We start from the raw sequence: 10,423 nt of genomic DNA on the forward strand, positions 1-10,423 counted from the left end.
ATATTCTAACGACCTCTTTGCTCTCTAGACGCAAGCCTCAAAACAGCATGCGTTTTAGTTATTGCTGTCATTCAACTATGTGTAACATCAAAAGTGTTTATATTGCTTTCAAATGGTTGTGGAAAGGTAGTGAAATTGGAAAACAGTGCTCACATTTGGACAGTCTTTGCAGGTATGTAAACAAATGAAGTGATCAGTAAATTGTATAGATATTATAACAACAAAAGAAACAGGTTCAAAATCAGATGCTTTCCAGATGTTGTTGTATGGTGGATCAAAATCTGACAGTACTTTTCTGCATTTACAATTCTATCAATTTTGCAAAGATCTCCAACACTACTGTCTGAAACGCAGCCCCAAACCATGACAGAGCCTCCACTGTGATTTCAAAGTGTACCGCTCTCCTCACCTCCTCCATACATACTGATGGCAAATTTTATTTCATGACTCCCTCGGGCGTGTTGCCACAGATTTTCAGTCAAATTCTTGTATACTTCAGATTTAAGAATGGCTTCTTCACCCTTCCACTGAGACCATTTCTGATGAGGCTTCAGTGAACAGCAGATCTGCCTGATGCAGCCATCAGGCTCTGTGTTAGTTCTTTGCTGGATCTTTCTTAGGGACATGCCTTTCAAATACAATTCATCTGCTTGGGCTAGAGTTTCAGGCCTGCCTCTTCTTCTTTTGTTCTCCACTTTTTAGTTTCCTCACACAGTGCACACCACACTCAGATAAGCCAGGTTTTTTTGTTAGTAACACAGTGTCTACAGATACAACTAAAAACTGGTTCTTTGCCAATTTGTTGTTACGTGTAGACACAACACTGGTTCATCGCCCTAGTCAGGTGCCTTTGTAATTGATTCCTTAGGTCAGTTTTAAGTGGCTTAAAGACACACACACAAAAAGCATTCCTCTGAAAATGGTCGGCTACAAGGACTGGACTGAAGATGGGTGAATAAGCAGCCAAAAGTGTGGAGAACTGTTACACAAGAGCACTTAAAAAAAAGAAATTACAGGCATGTCTGGTTCCTTGAAAGTGAATTAGAAACGAGGGGTGGGGACCGTATTTCCTGGTTGGACTGGTGACTGGCTCATTGTCAGCAGAGGAGGGACAAACACAGAAATCACCTTCAGATTTCTATTCAGGATTCCTTGAGTGCCGTGTGCATTTTTTGATAAGAAATGCAAACCTTTACGCATGGTTCTGTTATATTCCACAGCCTATAACAATAAAACATGTCATTGGCTGAATTTCCCACAAGTATTTCAGCACTTTTTTTTTTTTTTGAAATTGCTTTCGCATTTAAAGCCTCAGGACAAATCTAACTTCAATATTTGTGCAAATGTGATGTGTTGTAACTGGGCCTTATGATTCTGTCTGGTCTATTTTTACTTTATAAAGAAAATAGTTGGCAAAGTCAGCAAGGATTCCAGTTACAACACCACTCAGAGATGATATGTGAGAACCCTTCCAGGATTTCAAAGAAAGTCTCTGACAGGAAATTCTTTAGTTTCCCTTTTTAGTAAAACAAAATATCACCTGTCATCGAAGCCAACATTAGTAAGTAGGCCCTCTAGAATTTCTTTCCATTTCATTTTCTTCACAGCTATCTGATGTTTTGGGGCTCTAGACAAAACAATCACATGCCTTCTTTGCATTCCAGGATGAGTAAATAGATTTTATCCTCCTGAAAAAGCCATCAGATAGTCCGGTGGAAGACATGAAATCACAGTCAGACAAAAGCATGAGGCAAATGATCCAGAGCCGATTGTCCTCGCACCGATGCAAACTGATGCTCAGCTGACACATGCACACACAACAACACAAGGAAACATTTATCCTGAGCAGAAACACACACTGGCAAACCTCACGGACACTAAATCGCCTTAAAATGACAAATAAGCAGGGGGACAGAATCTCAGACGCTGTCGTCATTTATATGTAAATGAGCGCACCACTACTCTCCTCCACACAGCCCTCTTGGCTCTCAAGAAACCACAAGATGGAGCAAACTTTCAATCAGATCAGACAAGATGTCAGACAAGATGATTGTAAGCGACAGGAAGCCAAATGATGCGTGACAAGACAGGGCATGATGAGGTGAAATGAGCTAAAATGACAGGGTTTACGAAGAGCGGGCATTAACTGAAAACGCAGGTATTTGTCACAGCACTAATGACTGCAAGTTTCCCTGTTTTCTTTCCAAGGACTCTGAAATTACGGGCGGCTCGTCAGGGCTGTGTGTTGACCACTTATTGCAGCAAACTCCCTTAAACAGACACAAATCACCCAAAATGACAATAAAATGACAAGAAGCATCGACTGCGTGCATCCTGATAAACTGGTGATTCAACTAAGGTGCAGTTTGTGGTAAAGATGCACGCAATGGTTTTAGGAAAATAAGGCACTGTGACTGCATCCCTGACATTCCCATACAAGGAGGAAATCTGCCAATATGACTATAAAGTGCACCATTACTGGAGTTACCCTGTCACTGTAATGGCCTCTGTGAGTCACAAGTACTTTAGCGACACAAAATACCACCCACACACACGCACAGACAGGCACGAACACACAGGTGAATGTGCATACACACTGCTGCATTTAAACACTAAGCACATGCCAAGGGCAGGAGGAACACGCCATCTTCCTTTCTGCTTCTCGCTGCAGCGGTTAATGTCATTGACTTTAGAGTGCAGCCCTGCATGAGAGTGCAGATTTTACTTGAGTGATGTCTGTGTGTTAAAGTATAGGCTTGTGTGTCTGTGTGTAACCATTTTTGTAAGCTCAGCAATCCAAGAGTGACTTAACAAAAGGCTGCTGAATATAAATCTATTCCCTCTCCATCTGGCAGGGTAAAAAAGGCACATATTTACATTGCTGTCCAAAGACAGGCAGAGATAAAAGGTTCAAAATACTATTAGGACTCTTAACAGCTATGAATTAGCCAAGCAGGAAGCTCCCTGGCAGAAAAATGATGCCACTCTCAAATAAAATTAGGAGAACACATAAATCGCACATCTGAACTTGATGAACAAAATATTCAAGTTGAAAATTTTAACAGTGTAACAAGCGGTCAGCTGTTAAATTAAAATCGCCAACCCTGCGAAATCACGTCAAAAGTCAAAGCTAAAAACTGAAAGCTGATCCAGCTTTTGCAATAACGTGACTCATGAGTCTGCATGGCCTCCACGTGCTTCCCAACAATGTCTCGGCATGCTCCTGATGAGACGGTGAATCTGGGAATTAGAGGATCTCCTCCCAGTGAACTCCAGGACAGTGTGTGGCACAATTTGGTAACGTTGCATGCGCTGATTCAGTGTCACACCACACCATGACCACTTGAATTAGCATCATTCTGGACCAGCTGGAATCCAGGGCCTTCCACACCAGTGTAAGGTCTGACAGTGGGTCTGAGGACTTCAGTCAATGTACTATTGGCTAATGGGTGGAGGTCTTTGTGACCCTCTATGGATACACCTCTCCAGATCATCACTGACCCACTCCCAAACTACTCATGCTACATGAGTAATTTATAGTGTTGTACGTAGCATAACCTTCCCCACTGCATCTCCAGTGTCCTTAATGTCTGTCATGTGCTCAGTGTGAACTTGCTCGTGACAAAAACAGCACTAGTGACAAACCAGCCTTTCTGGTAGCAATGCCAGGCAAGCTGCATGGTGCTGAGCTGTGACCAGAGGTCCCATTAAAGGCCATCTGGCCCTCATCCAGTCTGTTTCAGTTAGTTTGATCATAAAACCAAAAGTGACTGTTGGAGGTCATTCTGTAGGAGCGGATACCAGTCCTGCTGCTAGATTGATGCCCTTCTAGGGGACTGTCTAGATGTCCTTGTGCAACAGTCATCTCCTGGTATCACCTCAACACTCCTGAGACGGTTCAGGAAGTAACAGCAAACACTTTTTTGGCAGCACGCATGGACGTGCCATCCAGGAACATCTGTGCTACTAGTGCAGCACAAATGGGCTGCTGGTACCATCCACAGACAGTATAAAAGATGGAAGTAGCTACTGTGATGCCATTCACCGGTTTTTGAAGTCATCTTTTAAAGCCTGTAGTTGAGCGTTTCCTCCATCATTATCTTGGTTGCAAAAAACGCAAAAAAAATGTTCGGAGGAAGGGCAGATATGGTTGAAACCACATTGGTTGGCTATGACTTGTGAGCGAAAGCTTGTTGGCCAATGTGCGTGCAGTTTCACACCACAGATGAGCCTTTTTGAAACATGGCATGACCATGACACACTTTAAAGAGGTCGAGTCAGACAGCCTTTCTGGTGGCCTTTAGCTCGATTGTTTTATTTTATTTTAAGTTTATTTTTTTGGGAACTTACACCATGGTATCATTTTTTTTTTTCAACACAGAAGCTATGTCCATGTTTAATAATGTCTAAGGTATCCATAACATGCTACTTTAACCCTCATTACAAATAATTAAGAAGAGTAAAGAAGCTATAACCAGACCAAAATCGTAAGCACTAGGAACACTAAGAACACACATACTCCAACTTAACTAAAGCATGTTGGATTCATAGAACTAATTTACTTTTAAAGTAAAACAATCACGGTTCCTAGCCATTTTGCCCCCCCACACACACACCTGAGCATGAGGCAGCTGTTAGCTTAGCGGCTAGGGAACTTTTCCGTCACACTATTTAAAACATGAATAACGAAGTTAGCTGAGTGACTTTTTCTTACTCACTGCTAAGCAGGGCAAAGTTCTGAACAGTAACCTATATAGCAAATGTGCTTAAATAACACACTATTTAACGAACCCAAAGCACTGTACAAACCCGAACACAACTGCGACTGCAGGAAGTAACGTGATCAAGGTCAACAGCAAGGGTCGCTGGAAGCTCTCTGCTGATTGGCTAGGTTGTGTCATAACAGATCACCCAATTCATTGATCTCTTATCAACTAAAAAGACATGTCTAAATTATCTATTTATATCACAAAATGCCAAGCATTACTTTCTACTTATTTTATTTCCCCGCTGAGGCTACACTACCAAAGTGACAAGGAAACTATCTAATAGCAAAACTGGCGAAAAAACAGGTGGGACAGAGCGCAATAATCTGTGGTCACCACCTACAAAACCAGTTCCTTTTTGGGAGTCATCCTTTTCTTGCCCAAATTGGCTAGTTTGGCATTCCTGAAGTTAAACTTGCTTTTGTGTTATACTGTGATGATTGACTATTCCCTTATTTTTTGAGCAGTTTGGAGTTACCCAAGTAATACTATGCCTTCCCATTTTGCTTAGGCCACAGATACACAGACCTAGAGGTCTGGTAACCGTGTGTTGCTAGGGAAAGCTGTGCACTCCGCATCCAGTTGGTTTTGATAGCCAAAATACCAAACTAGAGACTTCAAAATATAACATAATTCATTGCGAACAAGCCAACTTTTTAGTTTGGACATGTGACATTTAAGTACAATTAGAAATACAACATTTTGTTCATGCAACAGTACATACAAAGGCAGGATAAAAATTATTTCAAAACACGTAGTTTTTAACACTTGCTCGTGTTTGCCAAAACATGACTCTCTCCATTAGAGCCGCAACCTTCTGTGCTATGTCCTGTGATCTATTTTCAACCTTGATTTAGTTTAATTTGAGACTTCACAGGTTCACATCTTTGAGTCTGCTTCCTGTCAGAGCATGCTTCCTGTGGTACAAAACAACCTCAGTGGGAGAGGCGGGGAAAGAAAGTAATTAAAAATAATGATGGCTGATGGAAAGCCGCTCATACTGACTACAAAATGTTGTCTATCTTGTCACCAAATCGCCTTGTGTCTCACCGAATAATGAGCACAGTGACACATTGGGAACTGTGCAGAATGCAGATGAGCAATATGTTCAACAACTGTCGAAAGAAATGAGATAAAATCAGATTTAATATTTGCTTCTGTGACCAAGACGTTGATTAATTAATGAGCAATAAGGCTGTTGTTGCTTTTATGAGTTAGAGAAAGTCACCCGTCAGTAAGCAACAACTCTGACATCTTGATTCACAGCGAACTTTCACTATCTCAATCTGGGTGATTTTTACCACTACATCTATAACGCTAGACCCTATCTGTTCCGCTTAAACACCAAAGACAGGGAGTGATGAGAAACAGCCAAGCTAAAAAAAATAATCCTTATCGGGCCTACAAGCTGAATCCCATCTGCCTCTTTCCTTACACTGACTCATAGCACAGCTTATTAGTCCCTCTGGATGGATAAAAAGGAGCTTTTTTTGAGCCAGGAGAAAAGCAGGAAATAAAACAGAAAATAAAAAACAAAAACAGATTAAAAGTAAGAGAGCTGAATGAGCAAAGGAGGAGAGAGAAAATGTATAGGAAGTACAGGATTAGGTTGCATTCAGAAGAATTTAAAGTGCAGATGTAAACAAGTAAAATCACCTGATAGCTGACAGCACCAGGAAACAGTTTAAGTACACTTTTCTTCATACTTCTTTTTATTAAAGACCATTTAATACTTACTACCATACTTTAGAAAGTCAAAAAAACTGAACTGAACAGAATTGGAAAACAAATTTCCTTCAAAGTAAAAGTTGTGCCACACTTTTACCGAGGTCCTCCACTGTTCAGTGAGTAGTTGCCAAGTGTTTGCAGACAAGTCTGCATCTTCGAAGCAAACTACAGTAGACCGCAGCAATTTGCTAGCAACCACTTCTGCAACTGATTTCATCCAGAAATCGCTCACCAACCGGTTGGGGAATACACATTTTCCTTAACAACTGGAGAATCACCGACCGATCTCTAGATTTGTGCAAGTGAAGCCTGGAGATTCTCATATGGTTGAAGGTGTGAATGTGACGTTAAATGGTGATCTCGGTAGCGAACGCTAGAATAAGATGGACAGTATATATCAGCCTGCATGATAGAAAAGTACATCTAAAAACTAGGGGTGCAACGATACACAAAATTCACAGTTTGGTTCGGTTCGATACTTTGGTGACACGGTTCGATATATTTTCGATACAAAAAAAATGTTCATGCCTTTTTAATTTGTCATTTATTAAAATTTTAAATATATATTTTAACTCAAAAGTACAGTTTTTAAATGTAATGTTGCTGAAACAACAAAATAATAAATAAAAATAAATCTATCTGATCGAGAAATCACCCATCTTTGGAAAAGAGAGTTTATTACAGAGAAATGGCTCTTTCCAAAATAAAAGCTATACTATACGCTTCTTCTGGGCTATATTCTCGGCAGCATATTAAACATATCAGGTCCCCATAAGGAGAATCATGTGCTAACGGCTGTCTAAATGACTCTGGTAAAGTTTGTAGCATGCGTGCTTGTTGTTTTTGTCTGCTTCCACTTGTCTTTGCGCTAGGATGATGTCTGCGTAAACGTGCAGTCATATTCGTTGTGTTCCCCCTAGTGCTGTCAGCGTTAATCTCGTTGAAATGACATTAACGCCATAACACGGCAAATCTTCGGTAACGAGGATCGCCCCGTGCGTGGGGCATCAACATGTTAACAAGCTAACTGCGCTAACGCACTAGTTCCCACCAATGTAATTGAGCACTGCGTGGCACATCCAACATACTGTTTTACTTTTGTCCATGACACGTTTACCTTCAGGGTCATACTTTACATGAAGACCAAAATAGCTCCAAACACCAGATCTGAATGAGGGTGGGGGAGGTTCTACTTCGGGTAGCGTTGAGGCAGCTGCCATGTTGCAACGAGCTTAGCTTCTGTCTTGCTAGCTTGTGCTGCGCTCAGTGGATCTGCACTCGACAATGCAGCCTAGGCGGAGTAGTCGAACGCAGATCCACTGAGCGCTCAACACAGACAGCATCGTCAGAAGGAAAGTTGATAAAATAAATAAAAAAATTTTGTATTGCTCGAAACTAGGGAGCCCCGCAGGGGACATGGGAGAAGAAAAAATTAGGGGGACATGGGATCTCGCAAAAGTCCGTCTTAATTTTTTTTTCTCCCATGTCCCCTGCGGGGTTCCGTACGATGCATATGCGTACTGAACCGAGCACTGTATGAACGGTTCAATATCGATACCAGTATTGTTGCACCTCTACTAAAAATCTCTAGGAAGCTGTTTCAGGCTACACTAATCCTTCATGTAACTGAATGGAAAAAAATAAACCTTTTCAAAAGTCACTGAAGAATTCAATATACACCTGTGTTAGCACAATGTTTAAATTGCCCAAGCACTTCTCATTGTTATTGATAGCGCAGCAGCTACAATATCAGTTTGAGTGTTTGGGCCATTAAATGAAAGTGTAAACAGCTCAAGTGTCCATAATTCAATCAGCAGAATAGGACAACAGGCAGGAGGAAAAAGAACTGTGGCAAGAACAGCAGAAAAGTGCAGGAGATGGGAATTGAGGATATGAGATGAAAGGAAACAGAAGGGAAGAAGTTAGTGAAGGAAAATGCTGGTAAACAGTCTGATCTCCTGTAGTGACCAGCTGGTGAGATCCAACAGACAGATAAATGACCCCCTGTCACTCTTACAAAGCTCCGTCTCCTCCTTCTGCTTCATCATCCTCCCTCCTCTCCTCCGCAAGCCCCCACCCTCCCCTATTTAGACAGGTCATCCATCAACAAGCACACTCCACCGACCACCTTTCCACACCAACACTTTTGCCCATTACTTGTTAGAAAGCCATATGCAGACACACTGCACCAGGCACACGTGTCCTTGCACTCTTGTCTTGTCAAGTTTCCAGGGCCTTCTCCTCTCTCCTCCACTCTCCTCTCACCCTCCATCATCTACCCTTCTTTTCTCTTCTCCCCTCCCACCATCTGCTCTCCATCTTCCATGTCCTTGTCACCTTATCCAGCTTAATAAATGCCAAGGTGTGAAAACACAGATAAATCAGAGTGCAGCGAGGAAAAGCGGTGTTACTTTAACAAGATGGATTAATCTAACTGACACCTAAAATTCACTATCAAAACAGCATTTTTATTGGGCTGTTTTCAAAGTTGGGGGTTATATATAGAATTTTGAAACAATTACCTACTGCGTTAATATAAATGTTGATCACTCAAGTCAAGTGAAGTCAAGTCAAGTGAAGAGGCTTTTATTGTCATTTCAACCATGTACATGTACTTATTTAATGACCTACACTAATCTCCCCCTCTGTCACACACAGACAGGCAACACAGATATCATCTGTGTCACTCTTTCCATCTCTGCACTCTGCGATGATGTCAAAGGAGGTGAGATGGCAAGATGTGGACACTCAGGTGAATTCATGCACCCTGAGATGTCACTGCACCGCGGAGCAACAGGAAACTTTATCACACGACTGAACTACAGCAATGACTATAAGTTTAAATTGTGGTACTTTTACGTAAACTTGTGCAATCAGTCAACAGTACAAAGAGAGCTGATGACACGTAATAAAGAAAAACCTCACATTTTGCTCGCATGCAGGAAACCCAAATCCTGCGGGCGGTCCAGGATACACGGGGATAACACTCACCGACCTGTCCTCAATCAGTCCACAAATGATAGTTTTCCCGGGCGAAATCTCTGCGGGATACGAAGAAACGAAGTACCTCGCCTCCTCCGCTGACGACAACAGCGTTATTCCAGCGCTGTTACCAATGTTTTTGGCGATTAAGCGACGGTTTCTTTGTTGTAGTAAACAGGAGCTCGACACATCAAGGTAGCCAAGCACCCAGAGTCCGCTTACTCCACAGAACGAGCGCCGATTGGTCGCTTCAGCCACAACGCAGCTTTCTGCTTTGTCGCGATTGGGTCAAGATGGTGCTTTCAAAAGCTGCTCGTAAAGTGGGAATCCCGAAGTGGCAGTACATGATAAACGATGGCAAACCCCACACTGACACAGTTCATTGTGTCACTTATAAAAACAGTTTAAATCGTATCTGTGACGTGTCCTTCGAAATAATTACGCCACTCAGGCTGTAAACTGAACTTGTACTGAAATTTCAAATGCCGTTAAAGCCATTTGAGCTCCTCTCTTTAAGAGGATACTTGCTGCCACTTCAGCGTTTAGAAAAGTGAGTCACTTGGTTCCTACACGTAATAACTGCCCCCTTGTGAGTTTCAGGTTGTATGACATGGTGATATCTAAAGGAAAAAAGAATCTGAAGCTTTACCCAGAAACACTCACTGTGTGAAACCTTAATCCACGTTTAATATATGTATTATACTGTAATGTAGTATATATAGTTTACATACATATATGACACATAATGTGAAAAAGCATTATATATGTGCTATGAAATCTCCGGAGCACACTGTCTTTGCAGATGAATTTGCAAACATATTCTCTAAATTTCTCACTGTTTGTGAAGGCATCGCTACCCCCATGGTTCATGTGATTTCTTGTATTGTGGTTTCCATCTGAATGTTTATTACCAAACAGGTCAGCAGGCTGTTAACTGGAAGTCAATT

General features: G+C 41.7%; 1 protein-coding gene across 8 annotated transcripts in view; it reads right to left on the minus strand.

Annotated features, from left to right (window-relative positions):
* LOC101465127 (SPRY domain-containing SOCS box protein 4) overlaps positions 1-9,716 on the minus strand; it is an 87,519-nt gene extending 77,803 nt beyond the window's left edge. For 2 of the 8 annotated variants that reach the window (XM_012916882.3, XM_004542427.5), the window contains exon 1: positions 9,490-9,716. The gene's annotated coding sequence lies outside the window, so the exon portion shown is untranslated. Of the gene's footprint in view, positions 1-7,611; positions 7,832-9,419 lie in introns of those variants that run through there. The other 6 variants (XM_004542429.4, XM_004542425.5, XM_004542431.5 and 3 more) reach the window with 3 other exon arrangements.
* Positions 9,717-10,423: the final 707 nt, after the last annotated feature.

The sequence above is a fragment of the Maylandia zebra genome, linkage group LG18, assembly GCF_041146795.1.
Source record: "Maylandia zebra isolate NMK-2024a linkage group LG18, Mzebra_GT3a, whole genome shotgun sequence".
In the NCBI taxonomy this organism is placed as follows: domain Eukaryota; kingdom Metazoa; phylum Chordata; class Actinopteri; order Cichliformes; family Cichlidae; genus Maylandia; species Maylandia zebra.